Consider the following 21923-nt stretch of genomic DNA (forward strand, 5'->3'; position numbering starts at 1 on the left):
TGGCTTTTTATAAGGGCTGTCAGTGGCAGAAGCAGTGGCAAAGTGTTTGGTAAATCAAACTGGCTTGTGCTTTTTATTTGTGGAATGACCGAATTGGACATGAGAGATTATTTTGCTTAATTAATTGTATATAAAACAATATTGTTCAAATGATCTTGTTATTATTTTTAATCTTTATTATGTCCGTATTAATTTTTGTTAACTTTGAATTTTTATAAAGCATGGTGACTATTTGATTAATATTGGACAATATGATTATAAATCATGGTGACTATATTATTATAAATCATAGTTTCTAGTTCACATCAAATGTTCACGTTATTACGCGCATTCATCAAACTTTGAGTAATGCTATTTCTTATTGCTTCCATTTCTTGTGCACCGTGACCATGATATTCTTCTTGTACATCATCATCCATTTCTATCTCACCACTTGACCCATAACCTGTAAAATAAAGAAATGTCAAATTTTAACAAAACTTCATTCAAAGCATCATAAAATTTGATCTAAAAATAAATATAGTTACCTAGTGGAGGTTTAGGAAAATTCATTTCGGGATCTCGAAGTACCGATAGAAACACTCTCGTATCATGAGCAGACCCTTCCCATCCCGCACATACTAGATAAATTTCTAGTTTAGGATTGTAGCTCTTTTAAGAGGCTGCCTATTATGTGGTCCATTTTGTCCAAAGTCAACTAATTGAATTGCTAGTTGCTGGTTGCTACATCAGAAGTCAGGTGCTAAAATGGACTTTCTTGCTAAGATTAATAGACACCCACTCATTTTTCTGGTTTTCACACATTCAGAAAACCACTGCTATGTGACGCAAGTCATGCTGAGAACCATCACCACGATACCCATCATAGATGAGCTCGCAGTGGCTTCATGATTATCAAACTAGTTTCAAAATTATAATATAAAAGTGATTGGTTTACTGCCAACCAAAACTTCAACTCTTGTACTACGATCCAAGATCGTGCATCATGAAACCAATTTAACCAAATTGCAGGCAGATTTCAGCTATATAACCACAACAGAAGAATAGAGAAAAATTGCTTACAACATACAAAACATGTCTTACATGACCAGTCTGACTACAATGTCATGTTTCGACTCATATAGTAGGGTACAAAGATCCGACTTTTCAAAATAAAATCCTCATGCAGTGCATCCTTTCTACTTTTAAACAATTGCAGGTATCAAAGATGTGCTCAACAAAATCTTTAGCATTGATATAGCTACAAAATATGCAACAAGGTCTCCAAGGGCTTAGAGGCCAAGTTTTGAGAGAAGTTCACGCCATCTTGGAGTTTCTTCATCAAAAATGTAAGTCAAAGGGGAATATAGAACCCCACTGCCTCCGATCTGCACAAATTATTGCATGGAAATTAAACCCCAGCATCAAAGGAAACAAATGCCTTTATCATAAAATCAGGTAAGTCTTTGCAGAACTGCGAATTTAAAAGGAAACAATTAGAACAACAATTAAACCCCAGCATCAAAGGAAACAATTAGAACAACAATTAGAATCTTTGCAGAACTGCGAATTTAACAACTACGAACATAACAACAATTATAACAACAATTAGAACAACAATAAGAGCTATAGAAGCAGAACTACGAATTTAACAAGAACTGCGAATTTAACAACTACGAAAATAACAACAATTATAACAACAATCTACGAATTTAACAAGAACTACGAAAATAACAATAATTATAACAACAATTAGAACGAAGCAGAGGGAGACTGACTTGCTTGATTCGAAAATTGGTTGATTGAGGCTTCAATTTCAGATGCAAGTGAGGCCGAGATGCGTTCTGTGATTGGATGGGTTCTGTGAGAGGGAGATCGAACAGAGGGAGACCGAGCAGAGGAGATCGACCGGAGACCGAGCAGAGGGAGATCGACCAGAGGAGATCGAGCAGAGATCGAGCAGAGGGAGATCGAGCAGAGGAGATCGACCGGAGACCGAGCAGAGGGAGATCGACCAGAGGAGATCGAGCGGAGATCGAGCAGAGGGAGATCGAGCGGAGACCGAGCAGAGGAGATCGACCGGAGACCGAGCAAAGGGAGACCGAGCAGAGGGAGATCGACCGGATGGAGATGGGAGATCGAGCAGGGATTGGATGCGTTTATTTGAGAGAGATCGGATGGGATGCGTTCTGTGATGTTATTTGAGGGAGATGGGAGATCGAGCAGGGAGATCGAGCAGAGGGAGATGGGAGATGGGAGAGCGCAGAGGGAGATGGGAGATGGGATCGAGAGACTGATGGAGGGTGGGTGGCATCGGCTGTAATTGTTTCAGCCAACGGAGGATACAAAACGGGATTTTCAAAAATTCATTAATGAACAGTGTTACCGCTACAGTGCCCATCACAGCTTCTGGCTTTTAAAAGCTGGGGGGAGCCAGCTTCTGCTTTTAGCCATAAGCTGGGGCAGCTTTTTTTAAAGCCTGAAAATAAGCTGGGTTACCAAACGCCAGATGCTCTTGTGCTTATAAGCAGGGGAGCAAAAAAGCCCCCCCAAACACAGCCTAAGGGGTAAAGTGCCATTTTTTAGGGTCAAATGTGAGGTTAAAGGGGCATTTTTAGCCCTTGGAGGAGCCATTTGGCCCTTCAAAAAACTGGATTAGATTAAAGGTGGCCCACTCGAGTAGTGGAGGGTGACAGCAGCATGATGTCAGCAACAGCTAGTAGCTGACATCAGCTAGCCATTGGTTAATTTTTTTTTTATTGCCGTTGGTTTATATATATATATATATAAACTTATCCAAAATGTTATATATATATATATATATATATATATATATATATAACTAATCCAAAATGTTAAAATATATTTTAGGGCTATAATTTAGCTTTGATAGGTTGGAGACGGTTGATGTCAGATCAATGAATAATACAAAATTTAGGGCTAAAATTTAGCCCCAGGGCTAGTTTTAGCCCTTTGGGTTGGAGATGGCCTTAGGAGTACATATCATATATCTTGAAGCAGGATATATTTTGTCCATGGATATGAACGGATATCATGCAGTTGGATCATAAACTCATACCCCACATATGAAGAATTTAATGTAAAAAATATTTATGACTTTTACAAGAGTCCTTATCGACCTCTAGATGATCTAAACTTTCACGTACTGCTTCTAATCCATTTACCACATATAATTGATATCACAAACGAAATCATATAATAATAAATGCAGTTCTTCAATGCATTTTTTATTTATATTTAATGATCAACAAAAATTATGAAACTACATACAACTACCATTTAGAAACCAACCGTTTTATGATACAAGATGACCAAAACACGACCCTTAGTCATATTAGACTGATATATACAATTATACATCAAAGCAGTACCTCGATGCATGTTTTAAACTTCTGCACATACATAACACTGCTAGTGTGTTCGGAGTTGCCAGAGTTGATAAGCATGATAAATATCTGGGCCTCCCTACTGAAGTCAGTTACTCTAAAACTGAGGCTTTTCAATTCATCCTGGAGAAGATCAGAAACAAAATGAAGAATTGGAAGGAGAAGACACTTAGCATGGCCGGAAAAGAAGTGATGATCAAATCAGTTGTACAATCGGTGCCCACGTATGTCATGAGTTGCTTTGAGCTACCGAAGCATCATTGTCAAGAATTGCACCGCTACATGGCTGAGTTTTGGTGGGGGGATTCGGAGAAAGGACGGAAAATTCATTGGCTCACGTGGGATAAGATGTGCGTCCCGAAGGAGGAAGGTGGACTAGGTTTCCGGAATATGGAGCTTTTTAATCAAGCACTCTTAGCCAAACAGGGCTGGAGGTTGTTGAGGCATCCTGAGTCTCTCATTGGTAAGATTTTGAAGGCAAGATACTACCCTAACGGTGATTTAATGCATGCTAGTGTCCATCTGGGAGACTCCTACACGTGGAGGAGTTTAATGAAAGGAAAGAAGCTCTTGGAAAAAGGCTAGGGATTCGTTTTCAGGTTGGCACGGGTTCGTCTATTTCTGTCTGGAATGATCCGTGGATACCCAGACCTCACACATTCAGACCATTCGGTAGTAATGGAAGGCCTGGAAGATTTAAACTTTGCTGATTTAATCGACCCTGGGACGAATGTTTGGATGGAAGATTGGTTGGATGACTTATTCTATGCAGATGAGGTTGAATTAATTCGTAAAATCCCTCAAAATCCCTCTGAGTATACGAAGTCCGGAAGACAGACTAGTTTGGCATTTTGATAGACATGCATGGCCTCTACTCAGTTAAGAGCAGATATCAGTTGGCTAGATCTACAGCTTCATTGACTAACCAAGTTTCTACGTCCAACACACAGCTTAATAAGGGTTTGTGGAAGCTCATTTGGCAAGCCAACGTTCAACCTAAGGTGAAATCATTTGTCTGGCGACTGGTGAAAAATATATTGCCGACGAAGAATGCTCTACATAACAAGATAAGATTGGATGAGCAACTCTGTCCTTTTTGTATAACTCAAAAAAAAACTCTTGTCCTTTTTGTAGATGTGTATTTAAGGATTGCAACTTCGTTGCATGCATGTGGCTTGTTAGCTGCCTTGGGTTGCGTACCAGAAACCATGATGCTATGTCTATTAAAGAATGGGTCATGCAAACAGTACATCGAACTGTAAATCAATTTCTTATCAATAAAATTAACTTTGTATTGGTTTTTCTCTCGCTAGGCTATTGCACTTGATCTTTCAAATTTGTTAAGAATTAGGATAATTAAGGTGCTTTTTTCTGCAGCTTCATGCTCCTTATAAGAGCTTTTAATTCCAGATCATTTACATTATTTACCATTCCATAGGCCTCTTGTGAAGTATGATATGGTGAAATCATATAAATGTAGTGCATACTAACAGTAATGATCCTAATCGCAAATGGGAACATTAAACTTAACTGAAACCCATATCTGGATCAACGACCAAATGCAAGTCATTGATGATCTCACGTCTCAACGTACAGTTCGAATGATGTCGTGTTTGTATAGATTAAGGAAAACAACAAAGGATTACAACCAAGCAATGAGTGCAAGTATCTTATCATTAACACATTGACTGGAAATTAACCTTTGAGCATAAATATTCTTCTCTGCCTAAGAGAGATAAAAAAAAAATGCAGTCTATCAATTAGCTAGGTTTCTATACGTACATACTCTAGAATTGCCTGCAAGTCCAGCTATACATTCATTAATTTCAAATGAATATTACTTTCTTTTGCCCATTATTCTTGGTTCAGCACACACTTTTAGCTTTGATTCTCCATCTAGGTCTTTCACTAATCATAGCCCTGAAGGTTAAAACCACATAATGGTTACTATGATTGAGAGAATAACAAGACTCGGGAACCAAAAGTTTACGTATATATGTTGACATTGTTAAGTTCAAATTATCATTCACAAATAACAGCCAGAATATTGAAGTTAAATTAACATGGCAGAAGGTCACGAATGAATCATAGACCCAACTATATATTAACATATAATCAAGTTTATGATGCCCCCCTTGTCATCATTAGAATCACTAACTTCACCGGAGAAACAAAGAAAGAAAGAAAGACTCAAACCATGCCGTTAAGAAATAAGCACTACATGCAATCTTTTGATCACCGCAATCCCCCTCTCAAAAAACTAATAGCTAAAGTAAGGAAAGCAAACCAAACCATCCTTAATCTTTTTCGCAGGCACAAATTAGGAGGGGTCAATCTCCAAGATGACAATGAAATAAGCTATGATCAAATTGATCACTAAGTAATGGTGACTGTGGTGTTGATATGCCTAAGAAATATGCTACTGCACCTATAGACTGAGCAGACTGCTTGCAATGTCATCAAGAGCAGGAGCAAAATGGCAGCGAGGAAAGCCAGTAACGGCTTGGAACCATACACAAAAGTGTTCAAAACTTCCTCATCTTCACTTTCCATCTACCATTGTAATACCCGTTGGCATCTGCGATTACCTTATCCAAGGAGGGCACTTTGGTTAATCTAATGGACTTGCTCATGCCATTGAACAGATTTGCCACTTCTTCATCACTCTTCAAATGGTTCACGATGATACGCTTCTCTCTAAGCAACTTGACATCCTCCTCGGTGTCTATGATCCTGTTCATTAACTCGGTGTAGCGAGTGAAAACCAATGGCCCCGATACACTTGATGCTTCATAGGCCACCAAGTTTCTCAGGATCACCCCTGTGTTCCCATCTAAGCTAGTAATCGGGAGGGTAAATGAGCCAGTTTCAGTATTGAAAGAGATGTCTGAAATTCTAATTCCGCCGGCCAAGAACTTGACACAAGATTTTGAGAGATCGGAGACTGATGGGATGGTGATCTCCTCTATCTTCGGCGGTTTGCTAATGCCATTGCTCGAACTGTCATCTTCGGGTTTGACTGCTTCTTTGTCTTGGGTGGAAAGAAGGTCAAAAAGAGGATAGTCCAAGGCAGGTCGGATATCACTTTTACAGGTCCAGATATTGGAATTTTTCTCAGAAGAGGTATTGGGCCTTTATTCAACTTCGATAGCAGCTTCCGTACCTGCTTCAGAAATTGTTTGACGAAATTCGAATTAACTGATGATTTTCCATTCTGTTGTTGTGCGGCCTCATATCCCACGGCTTTTGTGATTTCCGATGGCTCGGCTACTAATTGGGGGTGATCAGGCGGTACAAGAAGTCCAGCAAGTGAAAACAACTCGAGAATTGGATATTCACTCCCATATTTGGCATGTCTTCGTCATTCATCTTGAATGGGGAGAGCTCTTTGCACAATCCCATAAACATGGAAAGAAGCTTATCTTTGGCACATTCCAATGCTGGGAGCTTAAACTTCAACACTTTTTTCAAAACAAATCGAGGGATTTGGTTCTCAAGCATCACCAAGTCCCTAAGGATTGCATGATGCGCTGACTTCCTTCCTGCATGGTCAACCAAATGCGCCATCCTTGAAGAAACTCTTGGGCCTTCTTGGACCTCATAGACTTGGAGGATTTCGAGGAAAAACGAAGCATCAATGGCCATCATCCACCCCAAAGTCTCACCACTAACCTCCAAGTACTTGTGGTAACAAGCACGAATCCTCAGCTCGGACCTCGTCAATTGGTCAACAGGGTGCTAGAATGTGAGGGTTTTGAGCTAGAGCTGCTTTTGGGTTTGTTTAGCTGCAACCACTTTGTAAATCTGCATCTCATACAGCTCCGGACATCAATAATGGTAAGGACCGACCGCAACCTGTTGAGGGGTGTACGATTCCGGGTCACTAGCCAAGAGGGATTTGGGGTTGTTGAAAATGGAGACAGGGATTTCACTATCATCGTCGAGCTCTTCCTCTACGGTTTTTCGGATTTGAATCACCCATTGATCCTCACTGAAGTTGGAACTGGATTTGTAAGAGAATATTGGTTGGAGAGAAGACATGTTTAGGTTTTTGTTCTAAGCTTGGAACGAACTTTCGGCAAAGGTTGCTGATGAGCGTTGAGGTGTGAGGATGTTTAATTGAGTGGAAGATACCATAAATACTGTGATTAATTAATGACTGCAATCGAGTGCAATAGCTATTTTATGGAGTTTATTTATTTATTTATTATTATTATATTTTATGGAGTTTCCAGTACAATAGACTAGGTACTGGAAATTGATTTTATGTCAAGCGACTATGCTTACTTATGTAACATTCGGTTTCTAGATGAGGGGGTAGAACATAAATTCTTAGCTGTTCCTTAAAATCTTGGCTATTGATCATATGCTTCATTTGGGAAATGATAAAACTGAAATCCTATGAAGAAACTTAATGTGGCATTTTGCACAAGAATTATTGGTCGGTTTAGTCTGGTGCAAACAACGCAGCCTATGGAGATCAAGCGTCAACACATGTCATTATCCTATTTTAGCTCCACTTCAGTTCCTACAGGTGAATGCAAATGCTGGTAAACTATTAACCAGGAATGGATATGAGGCAGCAGTCTCGATTTGTCATGTACATAATTTATCATTGTTATATTAGTTATGCAGGGGGATCGAATGAAAGGCGTCAACCGTATGTCTCTTTCAAATTTTGTTTTCAGTAGGGTCAATGAACCCATATGCAGATGATCTCTATCCATTTGATTAAGGTACATATTCCTAGCTATATTCAACGAACCACTGTAGACTTGATTTTAATTTGTAATCTTTGAAATATATGGATTACTTAATTGCAATATATGATATCTTGCATTGGCAAGAACAGGATATTTATGTCAGTGTAGTAGACTTAATTTGGAGGCCGGGGTGATAAAATTTTCATGTTTCTGCAACTACCTTGAAAACTTTTAAGATGTTTTCCATATGTGTAGCCACTACAGTCCACAGAGAATCATAACTCTGTAATACATTTACACATTGAAGCCCACACAGAAATAAAAACCTTAGAGCAGCTTGCTAGTTTTGTTTCTGGTCTGGAATGTTAGCCCTACCTGTCAATTGTTTCACTCAGCTTGCCATTGTTAATGTGACTTGATGATTCTTTTTTATATTCTTCTCTATATACTAAACATGAGTTGTACTGTTTTACTGTTCATAAGAGCTACAGTGCCTTGGGGTCGAAAAAGACTGTTCTGCCCTACTTTGAGATATGTGTATCGATGGATCTTCTTCTCTCTTCTAGAGCCCTCTACTGTCCTTACACCCGAGTCAAAGTCCACCTCAAAACCCAAAAATCACTACAAAAAAGAGCAACAGAGAGAGAGTTGTGAGCAGCAAGAACAGGACCATAGCTTCAAAAACAGAGCCGACCCAGACGAGCACAAAGCCACCATCTTTGCTGCACAGTAGTGAAGATTGACCTGGGATTGACGACGAAGAGACTCTTTGGTTGATCATGAACTTGACTTGGTTTGTTTCAATCTCGGACTCCTCTGCAAATCAGCTGAGGTTTCTATTCTCAATCTTTTGTCTTTCTTGTGTGTTTTTACTGATCACCAAATACTGTGGTGAGAGGACAATGATGTTTGTATTTTGACCATACTAGGACATTGGATGAAAATTTGTTGTTCATTTCTGGCACATTGTTTTGATAGTAGGTTGGAATTGTTCAAACTTCATTGACGTTGGGCAATTTGTGCAACGTCATCATTTCCATTCGGCTGTAGACGAATTTGATGTGTTTTGCATACATTTGTTTGCTTTGTCTATGTTGCTTACTGTTTGCTTTATCTATGTTATTTGTGTTTCACATTATGGAATTGTTATTTGATAGTGGGTTGGAAGAGGTTGTTGATTGTTTGTTTTGATACTATGATCATTGTTTTGGAGTCGTTAATTTTGTTTGATGACCATGTTTACGATGATTGGTGTAGTAAACTACTGGGTGTCATTGATTGCAGTTTTTGTTTCTATTTTTCTGAATTTTTGCTCTTTTTAATTTTGGGGCAATGAAATTTGTGTTCTTCTGTCCAGAGAAAGATGTGAGATGAAAGAAAGGGAGAAGAGAACCCGGGAAGAAGGAAGAGAAGGAGAAGAGACAAACCGGAAGCTCTTGACTAAAACAACACAAGTGGAAGGTATTTGTGGTTTTGTGAGAATTTGATTTGAATTTTTTTTCTGGGTTGTATATTTCATTGGTCAATGATTAGATGCTTGAAAATTGAATACTTGGATATTGGGTTCTTATTGATTTTGTTTGCAGGTTTCGCTTGCTATTATTGTTATTGCGTTTCACTTTATGAGTATTTTTGTTTTCAGTTTTCCATTATTGAAATGATTGAGGCTGAATTAGTGTGGTCTTTCCAGGCAAAAACATAATTGTATCGTGCAAGTAGTTTCACAGTTGTTTACAATCGTTATCTACTCATCGGATTATGGCACTTTCATGGAATTGTTTAGTTGGTTTTCTAGATTTGTGGATTTTGCAGACGATTCTTAATATCTATAAAACAGTAAGATTAGAAGTAATGTGGGGAAATTCCTCTTAGAGATCTGTAAAACAATAAGCTTAGAATTTTCGCATGATCTCATCAATATTAGACAACTTTGATTGGGACCTTTGAGGAATGTGTAATTGAAATGGCACATCATAAAGGTAAATTTTTTTTTTTTTGGGATGAAATTGCACTTTCATTTCCCCAAGGAGATGAGCGACAAAGCTAGATTTTTGACGGCTCCTGCAGTTTATGTTGCTGTTTTTAAAGAAAATCTGATACTGCCCAATTGCCATTTCCGTGTATCATCTTAGCCAAAGCTAGCTTTCTCTTAAATTATGCAAAAGGAAAGTTTTAATCTACAAATATGAAAGTTTAGAACATTGATTTTTGAAAAATGAAATCTTTAAGCAAAGGCCTCCCATTTGGTTTCTTTTGACAGCTCTATGGCTCTTGCCCTAGAGCGCCTACTAACTCCAATATGTAACCTACTCAAAAACGTCTTTTAGCTCATTTGTTTTGTGCGCGAGTCTTCAAGGTCTTTACTCTGCAAAGTTTAAGTTCTTTACCTTTCCATAGCAGTTTAAGTTTGATTACATTTGGCGGTTTGCTTTGGCTCTTGCTTTTGTCTAAAATGTCGTTATTAACGATTGTAACTAAAGGTTCTCATAATTAATATAATATCGGATATGATGGAAGAAGTTCAAAGTGAAACAATTTGAATTGTTTTGGATTACAAATATACTTCGGGGGTGTATTGTATTTGGATTTGTGCAGACTTTTTTTAAATGACAGACTTTTTGAAAAGTCCACAGACTCTTTAAAAAGTTGATAGACTGTTATAGATTTCTTAAAACCATTGATTTTAGCAACAGACTTTTATTGATTCATGAAAATCTATATACTTTATTATGAATGACTTCTACAGATTTCCTAGGATGTACAAAATAAAAAATAAAAAATAAAAATTAAAGCAAATGCAACCCAAACACAAGACAAAATAATTACTTGTTGTCTCTTCAATGCTCCAGTATCTTCTAATAGAAACTGACTCAAATAAATGATTGTTAGTCTGTCTAGCGAGTTTGTTCTCATTCTAATCTCCCAACAACATAAATATACAATATAGATCACTTGATGTTTATGGTTAATTATTCTCATCAATTTTGTTTTCGCTGATTAACATATATTGTAGCAATATCGGTCAATGTCTTGATCTATAGTCAATCAATTGAAATTCAATTGTTCAACCTTTTTTTGAACCATAATATAAATTCAAATTAATGAAAATAATTAATTAATAAAATAAAATTTAGTATGGTTCAAGGTCTTAGGGTTAGACCACAATATTTGAGTTTTAGGGTTTCATAAATCATTTTTATTGCTATTAGGGTTCAAAGTATCACAATTGAAAAAAAAAACAAAAAAACAAAAATCACATTCAACAACTACAATGAACATGTTGGGTATCAAAAAAGGTTGATATCATAAAAGATTAGAGAAAAGACAAAAAATTAAGAAAGAGAGATGATGAAGGACAAACTTCTTCGTGCGTAGAGAGAAGAACTTTGATAGACTTTTTTTTTTTTTTGAAGAGGAAACTTTGATAGACTTTTTGAAATCTTTGGTCTGGAGGCTGGAAAATTATTGGAGTTTGGTATGTATAGTTAACACTACAAAGTCCATGATTATCAATGATTTTCTAATTCCATAAGTATGAATGATATTTTTAATACCTCTGTACTTTTATTCATTTTTAAAAGTCATAATTGAATACCCCTAGATTTTGGTAGAATTCATGAAGTCTTTAAAAATCCTAATTGAATACCTCAAGACTTTCATGGACTGTTAAAAGTCTATATTGAATACACCCAGACTTTTAAATTCCATAGATTTCTTTAAAAGTTCCACTAATTCCATATACAATACACCCCCCTTCATTTCAAATTCATTGATATCACGTAGCCTGTGAGATGGCTCGACAGTTAGTTTATTGTTTGAATGCCTTTCTGCCTCAAAATGGAATATTTTCTCAAACTAAGGGGAAGAAAAAAGAGTTGCATTCTTGCCATAAATGCATTTTGGATTACAGGACTCTTTGCTTTATGGTTAGTTAGGATATTTCTGCTCTGGTTTGTGATCACCTTTGAATTATGTTATCAATTGTTTTGAACCAAAGAACATGCACAAATATAGTTTGCATAAAATCTGACACTAAAACTATTGTATTATACTTTGGTTTGTGTAATTGTATACATCATTTCAAGGACTAGACATCTATTAAACAGCACCAACAATCTGTATTAGTTGCTAGATAACACTGAACCATATTTCAAACTAATTAAGAATCTATTAAAGGATGCAAGTCTGGTTTTTTTTTTTTTTCCTTCTTTTCAGAGTTATTTACTTTCAATTTGTGAAATTCGATGCTTCTCTTTTTTAATTTCTCCTTCTTATGGAATTCAAAATTCAATATATCTGTATGAACTTGAGTCAGAATAGGAAGATCATATTACTCTACCAAAACTTACAAACTCTGCCTACATTTTGTACCTTCTGCTAATGATTATTACTGGGATTTTAGTTTGCTTCTTAATGTCATTCTAAAAGGTCAACTATAGTACTCAGCTTTTAAAATTTGATTTGAGTATGTCCTACACTACAGTTCACAAATCAAAATGAGAAAAAAAAAAAAAAAAAAGCTAATATGTATCTTATACTCTGTAATTATTATTGTCTCAGGAAGCGTAAACTTCACCATGAGTGCTACAATTTATTTACTATATACTAAAGGAGAGAGACTGTTCATGGGCACTGTTCCTAAGGGACCGAAATGGAATGACGCTTTTGCCCTCATTTTCTGCCACTGAGCCATCAGTTTCTTCTTTCTTCTACGGCCATGGGATTCTTCTCTCCTGTTGGTTTCTCTCTTCCTCCCTTCTGCCCTGGTTTATTAAGCTATCGCCATCACTCAGTACGACATCGAAGAAGTACAGCAACACTTGCAACCACACATGTAACAACCCAACAATCTCGATGTTCCTTGATTTCATCAGTGAATCACGAACCTTAGGATTCCCATTTGACTTTGATCTGTGTGTGTTCTATGTAGTTTCGCAGTAGAAGATAGTTTCTCTGTGTGTGACTTGCTCTTAGGAGATGCTTCTGTATCAACACCCAATTTCCTTTTCTCATCAGAGAGATTTGATCAAACAACAAAGCTACTTACTTTTGGGGTGACTTGCTCTTAGGAGATGCTTCTGTATCCACACCCAATTTCGTTTTCTCATCAGAGAGATTTGATCAAACAACAAAGCTACTTAGTTTTGGGGTGACTTGCTCTTAGGAGATGCTTCTGTATCAACACCTAATTTCCTTTTCTCATCAGAGACATTTGATCAAACAACAAAGCTACTTAGTTTTGGGGTGAATTCAGGTCTTCCTTTTCTCTCATCAGCTTCTCTAATTTCATATCAGAGGGTTGAATTCATTTTTAGGTTTTCTATTCTGTGTTTATTAATACTTTATTTTATGATTGCTTCTTGGTAGTGAGACTAGCTAAGGTGATTGCAGGAAATAGGCTACTACGTCAAGAATAAGCTAATGGGTTCCATCATTCTTTTGTGCAGAAAGATATTCAAGGGAGGATTGGCAAAGAACAAGCGGTTCTTTGCTTTGCTCAGCTCACTGGCATTGGTAAGTACTCATTGAATTGAGTCACGATCCTCCTTAATATTTTCATTTCAATCCTTTCATTTTAAACAAAAGTCTTTCAATTGCGCATGTTACAATTATGAGTTCAATTGCGTCTGAATTTGGTTTGAATGTTGGAGCTGTTGAGCAAAAATTGTAAATTTATACCCAACACAATTTCGCTCTATCTTATTGACAAAATAGAGCTTTTATTATGTCAGGTTCGACCCATTCAAGATAACAATAATCTCTTAATTACAACCCCTCACTTTAAGGGAAAACCCTTTGATTCCAAGTACAAAGTTAACATATGGAGATGTGTGTGTTTGTGAAAAATTGCGGCTGCACCTGGGTTGTTTTACAGGTTGCCTACGTACCCCGGAAGGGATCAAGCCACTCGTAGTTCAAGTTTTCGTGGCTTTGGAGTTTCAACAGGTGGATGACCTATCGAAACAATTCTGGTTAGGTGTTTGGGTGAATTTGGTTTTAAAAGAACCAGGGATTCGGTTTACGTTGTGGTTGCATCCAGATTTAAATCCAGATTGCCTACATACCCTTTGTGTTTGGCTCCAATTTTGTTGCAGCTGGTCAACAGTCTCTTTTCTGCGCGGGCGTGCCAGCACCGTCCGGGTGTGGTCGTCGGGGGTGTCCCTTGACCTGACTTCTTTCAAGCGATTGTGGACGAGGAGAGCACCAACCTCGTCGTGGGATTCTTTGTGCCTCGTGGTGAGGACTTTTGCTAATCTTCTTGCGTCACCAAATCGATACTCGATGTTGTAGATCGAGCAGAGCGAGAACCACCGGGAAGTAGAGAGAACTTGCTAAAGCGTGACTTTAGCTTGGCTGGGTTGCTAGGGCGTTACCCTTGCTTGGCTGGTTCTGTAACCGTTGTGGTCGCGGCACTACCGTCGGTTCCCGATGAGACTAGGACCGAAGTACGTTGACAGAGGGTTTGGTGGCACTGAAAGTCGGCTTCTGAGAAGACTAGGACTAGGAGTGTGATCACCGGTAAGAGAAAGAGAAGGAGAGGAGTTGCTCTTAGAGAGGTTGCTCTAGAGAGAACTTAGATCATCTTAGAGATGTTGTTGTTGTGAATGTGTCTTGGTGTTGGTGTTTGGTCGTGGTACTACAATCGGCTCCCAAGGAGACTAGGATCGAAGCACTTTGACAGAGGGTTTGGTGGCACTGAAAGTCGGCTTATGAGAAGACTAGGACTAGGAGTGTGATCACCGCTAAGAAAAAGAGAAGGAGAGGAGTAGCTCTTAGAGAGGTTGCTCTAGAGAGAACTTAGATCATCTTAGAGATGTTTTGATGTTGTGAATGTGTGTTTGAGAATGAGAGGAGAAGGTGTTTATATAGGGAAGAAAAAGAAGAGTGAAATGATGAGTGGAAGAAAAATAATGAAAGTGGAGTATGAAAGTGATTTGTAAAATATGGAAAAGATAGAGAAATGATGAAATGAAAGCAAAGCATGAAGGTGCAGAAACATGGAAGTGATGATGATCTATTAAAGAGATTGTAGTAGAAAAATATATCCAAGGAAAAAAAGAAAAGCATCTAGCTTTCTTCATGTGGGTAGGAAACATGAACATGTGAATATTGAGCTGGTTTTAGGTCAGTTTCTGCCCCTTTATTCCTTCAATTATTTCTCCAACAAGACTTCATAATGAGCCTTCGACTTCTTCATATGAAATTATCCACCATGAGTGTAGATTACTGTGGTAAAATTTCAGAATTTATTTCCATGTGGTTGGGCCGAAAATGCTGCTGGACCTCTTACAGGTCCAGTTTTCCAGTTTTGCTTCTGCAGAAAATTGGACTGATTTTTTGAAGGCCTTCCACCCAAAACTAGCTCTGGCACTCTTCATAAGAAATGATCCTTGGGATGTCTAGTATTAATCAGGAAAGTTTCAACTTATTTGAGTCTTGTTTGGTTAGTCTTCTGCCCCTCTTTCCTTGTTTAGCTCGGTTTCTCCTAGCCGAAGTAGGAAAATGTGCTAAAGTTGACTTTTCATGCTTCCATAGTAGGCTTTATTTAGCCTCTAAATATATATATTTTGAACTTGTCGACAATATATAGCTTGAGCCACTGACATTGGCTCAATTTCTCCAAGATGTGCCTTGTCAGGCCAAAATGCTCATTTTGGGTCCAATCACTTTGAAGGGATCTCATACTGGTGTTTGGGTGAATTTAACTGATGGAGTTAGGGATTCAATTTGAATTTGTGGTTGCATCTAGTGGGTCGCTAGATTGCCTACATACCCTGTGAAGGGATCAAACCATTGTAGTTCAGAACATTTGAAATTTGGGGTTTTTTCTTGGTTTTGTACCAAAAGTAAATTTTTTAGGTTCCGGAGCATTTTTTACAAAACTAAAGCCTGGGTATTCGGAAATGGAACCCATAGCGTCATGCTTTGCCGAATTCTTCCAACGGGCCCAAATTTGGACATGGACTTCTTTTGTATCCTCGCGAGTCATGTTCCTCGATCCATGAAGCTTTCTCAGCCCCAAATTTAATACAGGGACCCCCAATGTAGCGAGTGAACTCTGAGTCTCAATTTTTCTTGAAAAGAATTCGGGGAAATATATCGAACTTTTGTTTTGGGCATCAGAGAGACTTTTCGAAGGCCCAGACACCCATCAAACTGTTCAAAGGCCCAATCTTCCCAGAGTCCCCAATTTGATAAGGACACCCAGCCATAATTTCATTTTCTTTTTCCTTTTACTTTCAATTATCCTCTTCTTTTTGTTGTTTCTTATTCCTTTTTCTCTCCAAGCATATAAGTCCCAGACCAGGTAGAAAACGAGCTCAATACTGATCTTCTGCGAGGTCGAATTGGAGATGGATTTGAAGACAGAGGCCAAATCGGAGATGGAACCATACATGGGTCTTCAACGAAAAGTCCCAGAGTGTTGGAAGCTTGCAACTCGGCGCCTTGCTTCTCTCTGTGAGAAATCAGGTGAAGACTTTCTCCCTGCTTTCGCTTCTAGCTAGTACTATGATCCAGAAGGCCAAATACTGACGCCCATTTTTCTTCTACAACAATTCACAGTGATTAATTTGGGTTTGTTTCTGTTGACAACTACAGATGCAGAGAGGGAAACTCTGTGTTGGATATTATGTGGCTATGACGGGGTTCTCTGCTTTGCTTATCAGCATTGGTAAGCACTTATTGGGTATCTGATTGGTTATTTTGCAATGTGCTATGAAAGCGAAATTTTTCTGCATAATTCCATTCTTCTTGCTTTCTTATCGGTTTTTGTGGGTGAGTGAGTGTAATAGATTTGGTTACTTAATTGGATGAATAGACATTTCTACAAGTTCAAAACTCTGGCTATGGTTAGAATATGTAATATATATATATATATATATATATATATATATATATATTGACTGATGAAACAATCTTTATTCTCTGAAGCAACATTTCTCCCATGTTGTGAGAATCATGGATAAATGTTTCTTCAGAGAATAAACATGGTTTTTCCTTTTCACAGAGACGAAGGAGCTGGTGATAGTTTTTCTTGGAGAAATTGAGCTCATTTGAACAAATAGGAATATCCGATTGAGCTGGCACCCATTTAATCAAATTGGGGGATTTGATTGAGCAATCAGAGATCTTTGAAGGATTGAGCTCCGGGTAAGCTTCTTATGGTTTATTGGTTTTAAATATTGATACATGCAGTTTTGGGTGGCTTTAATGAATTTGGGATCTTCAATTTTGTTTAGATTGTGAAACTCTATAATCCAAGAATACTATCAGCTTGCATAATATGATAACCATATATCTAATGGCCTTATTAAGTGATAACCATCATCGTTTCCAGCCAAGTAGAGCTCTAACATAACCTAAGGTCCAAACTTCATCTGTGATAACACAAATGTTTCAATTGAAATCATTCAGATCATTAAAACACAAAGATGTAGACTTTATTAATTTTCATTGTAAACTACACCCTCCATTTATGTATTTGACTATTTTTGTGTTTCACTGTTAAGTTTGAACAAAGAATAGCATGACTTACACATTTCTTTCAATTTCACTTTAGACCTAACCGGAAACATTGGAGTTGACTTTTAGTCCAGTTTCACAATGTTAGTAACCGAAAGAAGCATTAGCTTTCCTGCTAGCCAAATCTTAATTGGAATGGAACATCTTGGCCAGTACTTGATGTTGCTTTGAAATTGTTGTTTAGTCTGGTTGGAATTGAATTAGTGTTCTATTCATATCTAGAAATGGTTTTGTCATAAACAAGTATATAAAGGCAGCAATATCTCACAGAAATCAATTTGAAACGGTTTGTATATATTTGCATTCTGTTTGTAAGATAACTTGCCATCAATCATAATTATATGTGATAATTGAGATTTGTCTTAGTGTCAGATGTTATGTGTCTATTGTTTATATACATGCTTCATTTTATGCAGTGTGATTGTGGAATCCCTGAAGGTGGTTAGCTTGCAAGGATTTGCCTCAATTTTGGAGCCTAACCTCTGCAGAATTGTGAGTCAAATTTTGACTATTTACTGATTATAGTTGAATTTTGGTTGAGACTAGATGCGGTTAGATGAATCTCTTCAATATGTTTATCAATTCAGTGAAGTATCATCTTGCTTTTAATAGTTCTGTTATTCAAATACTCATGTCATTCATTCATCAAAATCATATAACGGAATCACTTTAATGGAATTTTTCTGGAATTATATTCTGCAAGGGCTTTTTTTTTATTATTATTATTTTTAATTTTTTTTTTCTCTAAATAGAGATTTAGAGACAAACCTTCAAGGGCTGAAGCAAGTTCGCAAACCTGTTGTGTTTCATTTTCTCTATTTAGACCTTTGGGGTGTATTAGAACACAGAAGGTCCTAAAATTCTTGAGTTTAGTTATGGTCTATACTCAGTATTCAGATTGGTTTAGATGGATTTAGTTGTTTTGTACCACAGAGGTAGTAAGTGTGTGTTTGGGAATGTCTCTGAAATGAAAGTGCTTTTGGGTTTAATGTCAAATGAATTTGGAATATGTTATCTGCATTGTTTTGCTCGCTTTGAACATTATCATGATAGAGTGGTTTAATGTCAAATGAATTTGGAGCAAGTTGTTCACAGTGACAAGTTCCGCAGCAAAGCGCGGATAACATTTCTAGTATTTACTATATACTAATTCTCAACGCACTGTTCATCGGCTTATGAACAGTGCCGGCTCGAGCCGGGCCGTCACTGTGAAATTATGATTTTGGCCTGCTTTTCTGTCCTAGGTATAACAGCCTTCTTCTGCGACCGCCGATCTTCTTTCTTCTCTATCGCTCCCTTCCATTTCTCTCTCAAATCGCTGTCAAATTTCATCTTTCTCCGGCTCAGGCCAAATTCTTTCCCAGTATAAGCAAAATTCCCAACTCTTTCTGTCTTCGGGAAGCCTTTGTCAAGATCGACATTTACTGTTACGCAGTATCAGACTCAGCAGCAGTAATTGGTCGGTGTCGCCGCCGCCGCCGTCAAGGGTTTCCTCTTCCCTTTTTACCCAATCTTCTCAGAGATTGAAGAAAATAACCTTAGGATGGTTGAATTTTGTACCCGATTGAGATCAAATTTCAGTCTTTTTTTTTATTCTTCTGACTGCAGGCACGATATCGGCATATTGCTTTTGCTCCAGTCTGGCCATGAGAATGAGGTAATTTTGGTTGCAAAACCCGATCACATGATTGCATGCCTAATTTCTAGACCCAAAATGGGTCAAAGAGAATGAATATACATTGCATGTGGGGTCTTTTTGTTTTGTTTATTGGTTTTTATGTGTTGCTTTTGAAGGTATCATTTAATTGTGAAAGAAAGCTTTGGAGGAGAACATAATTGTGTATCTGGAAACTGGTTGTGGAAAGACCTAAATAGCCGTGTTGCTTATGTATGAACCAGTTGATACTCAAACCTCAGAAGAACATGTGTGCTAAATCCTGTAAGTCAAGTCCCCAGTTACTTACATTTGTAAACAAAAGAAAAATATTGGATTTTTATATGTTTCAATGCTTGCAGGAAGATCTTTGTGGTATATATGGATCAAATTGCTCCCAATGGATTATTGCAATGGAGGTAATAATAATACTGAATTTTTTCTTTCATATTTGAGCATATTAATGAATAACTGAAACTGAATAATTGGGGCTGAATCTTACTAGAAAAAATGTGGCGTGTTACTCTTATGCTTATGTTTTGATTTTTGCAGTATTAGAAAGAATGTGGCTATCATGAAGCCTCATGAAGCAGCCAAATTAGTTGCAGAATGAGATTTTTCATGTAAAAGGACACTCCCCTGAACTGAAAGAGTAAGCCAATCTTATCTTAGACTGAAGCATTTTCTTTTTGGTAATCACCTTTATAAAGTAAAATGTCCACAAATCTACTTCAAATTTCATGTTATTCTTAGACCTGCAAGACATCGTGAGTCTCCAAGCTGATAAACAATCTTTATCTTTCTTCATGATTGTCTTTCAAACTTCGAGTATCGCAAACCTCAAATTAATTGATTACTTTTGCAACTTATTTAGAAAGTCTGGTTAGACTGCTTATTTCACTTTTGTTGTTATTGATAAAAGTTGAGTTTGCAATACACCTGTTACAAGTTTTTCGTCGTTTATATTGCCGGGCATACCATTGGAAGCATGGTAGGAAATGTCATGGAATTTTCTGGCTTCAGCCATCCGAGACAAGTTCGTCTTAGCAGGAGTACAACATTTCTTTGATTCTGTTGGAAAGTCAATCTCCAATGAGAGTTTCAAGGTAAATGTTATTTGCCTGCACAGCTGTGAAGCATTGGTATTAAAAACTCAATTTCATTTGCGAAACAACTCATTTTATTTTTATATACAATAATGGGAAGGCTTGATGGAATAGAGCCGTAGAGAGCGACAGAGAGAGCTAAGGAAACGACCTCGCAGCTTTCAAGTTTTGAGCTGCTTAACCAAAACAGAGCTTGCAGCGATGGAGACAGAAACGACGGCGATTCTAATCGACCTGGGTAATATCATGGCTGTTGACCTTCATCATCAATTTACGTCCAACCCTTTTTCAAGGTTTTTTATTTTTATTTTTTATTATTATTATTATTATTATTTTTTATTGTTTTGATTTTTGTATGGTACTGGGTTTTGTGGGTTTTTTGCTTCCTAGAACTTATATAAAAATGGTTACTGAACTCAAAGTTCATAACTTTCAAGCTTAATCTACAACTATGGAACTGGGTGGTTTTATTTTTTTCCCTAATTTTTGTTAACATTTGGATTTTTATCAATATGAATTGTTTGAATAGTAGGGTATTGGTTTTGGGTAGGATTTTGATAGTAAAATTGATACTGTCCTCATAAGCTAGCATGTAGGCTCTGCACCATTGAAAATGTCTAGAGAAGTGTGGTTGTTCAATGTAGTGTGGGATGGTTTTGTTCAGTGATTTATTTTTATTGAATTTTAGGGAGGAATTAGTGAATGAATGTTGCAAGAATAACTGAGTTAGTTCAAGCTATTGCAAATAAACTTTTCAATTGGCCTTCGACTATGGACTCTTTGCTTCGTCTACGGCTAGGAATTTCATCTGCTTTCATTTTTCTTAAGCCCCATCAAAGTAACAATCTTTAAAAGGGATTTTAGAAGAATGGACTAAGAAGAACTTTCTTCTGGATAACAATCGAATCAAACGATTTTCTTAGTAACTACTTGGTGCCAGTTATAACAGAGTTGAGAGGAAGTTGATACCTGCGGAAACCTTTGTTGGCATTTTGATTGTAAGACTCAAACTTCAACTTACAGTAAACATTTTCTTTGTTATAACTCAAATATATCACTTCCCCATACATTGGATTTTGAATTTGGTTGTGGGATTTTAGGTGCATTGACTGTTATGATGAGAAATACAGTCAGTCATTCATACTTTACTATTGTTGTTTGTCATTAGTTTTATTAACATAGATTTGTTATGAAATGCAGAGACTATACAAATTTGGGTGCAACTGTGCAAAGAAGATGGTTGTGATAAATTTAGGACCTATTGAATGTATACCCTTTCAGAGGGAAGTAAATCTGCTAGCTAATCCAGATAAGTATGCTGAATTCCCAAATCAATTGGCACAGTCATTCAACTCCAAGCTAAGGACCAATATAATGAGCCTTAGAATCTTATAAACCTATCACCGAAAACCAAATAAGCTATATGTCCAATTTCAGTTCAATCACACCAATTTGGATATTGTGTTGATTTGAAAGAAGGTGATGAAGGGCTTTGTTAATGATTCTCTCTCTCTCTCTCTCTCTCTCTCTCTCTCTCTCTCTCTCTCTC

General features: G+C 37.3%; 3 long non-coding RNA genes across 22 annotated transcripts in view; 2 read left to right on the forward strand and 1 right to left on the reverse strand.

The window, feature by feature from the left end:
- Nucleotides 1-21914, forward strand: part of LOC112166847 — a 37509-nt gene extending 15595 nt beyond the window's left edge. For 10 of the 20 annotated variants that reach the window (XR_002923427.2, XR_002923429.2, XR_005799637.1 and 7 more), the window contains 8 exons: nucleotides 17100-17242; nucleotides 18031-18106; nucleotides 19223-19271; nucleotides 19409-19553; nucleotides 19631-19687; nucleotides 19821-20374; nucleotides 20475-20612; nucleotides 21575-21914. This is a non-coding gene — a long non-coding RNA (uncharacterized LOC112166847). Of the gene's footprint in view, nucleotides 1-16373; nucleotides 16562-16654; nucleotides 16868-17023; nucleotides 17243-18030; nucleotides 18107-19222; nucleotides 19272-19408; nucleotides 19554-19630; nucleotides 19688-19820; nucleotides 20375-20474; nucleotides 20668-21574 lie in introns of those variants that run through there. The other 10 variants (XR_002923430.2, XR_002923434.2, XR_005799641.1 and 7 more) reach the window with 10 other exon arrangements.
- On the reverse strand, nucleotides 996-1991 carry LOC112166850. Its single transcript, XR_002923439.2, has 2 exons — nucleotides 1758-1991; nucleotides 996-1367 (listed from the first exon to the last, which is right to left on the reverse strand). It is a non-coding gene; the product is annotated as an uncharacterized LOC112166850 (long non-coding RNA).
- LOC112166851 lies at nucleotides 12663-13598 on the forward strand. The gene is made up of 3 exons (XR_002923440.2): nucleotides 12663-12923; nucleotides 13020-13343; nucleotides 13537-13598. It is a non-coding gene; the product is annotated as an uncharacterized LOC112166851 (long non-coding RNA).
- Nucleotides 21915-21923: the final 9 nt, after the last annotated feature.

This window comes from Rosa chinensis, chromosome 5 (assembly GCF_002994745.2).
Source record: "Rosa chinensis cultivar Old Blush chromosome 5, RchiOBHm-V2, whole genome shotgun sequence".
Classification (NCBI taxonomy): Eukaryota; Viridiplantae; Streptophyta; class Magnoliopsida; order Rosales; family Rosaceae; genus Rosa; species Rosa chinensis.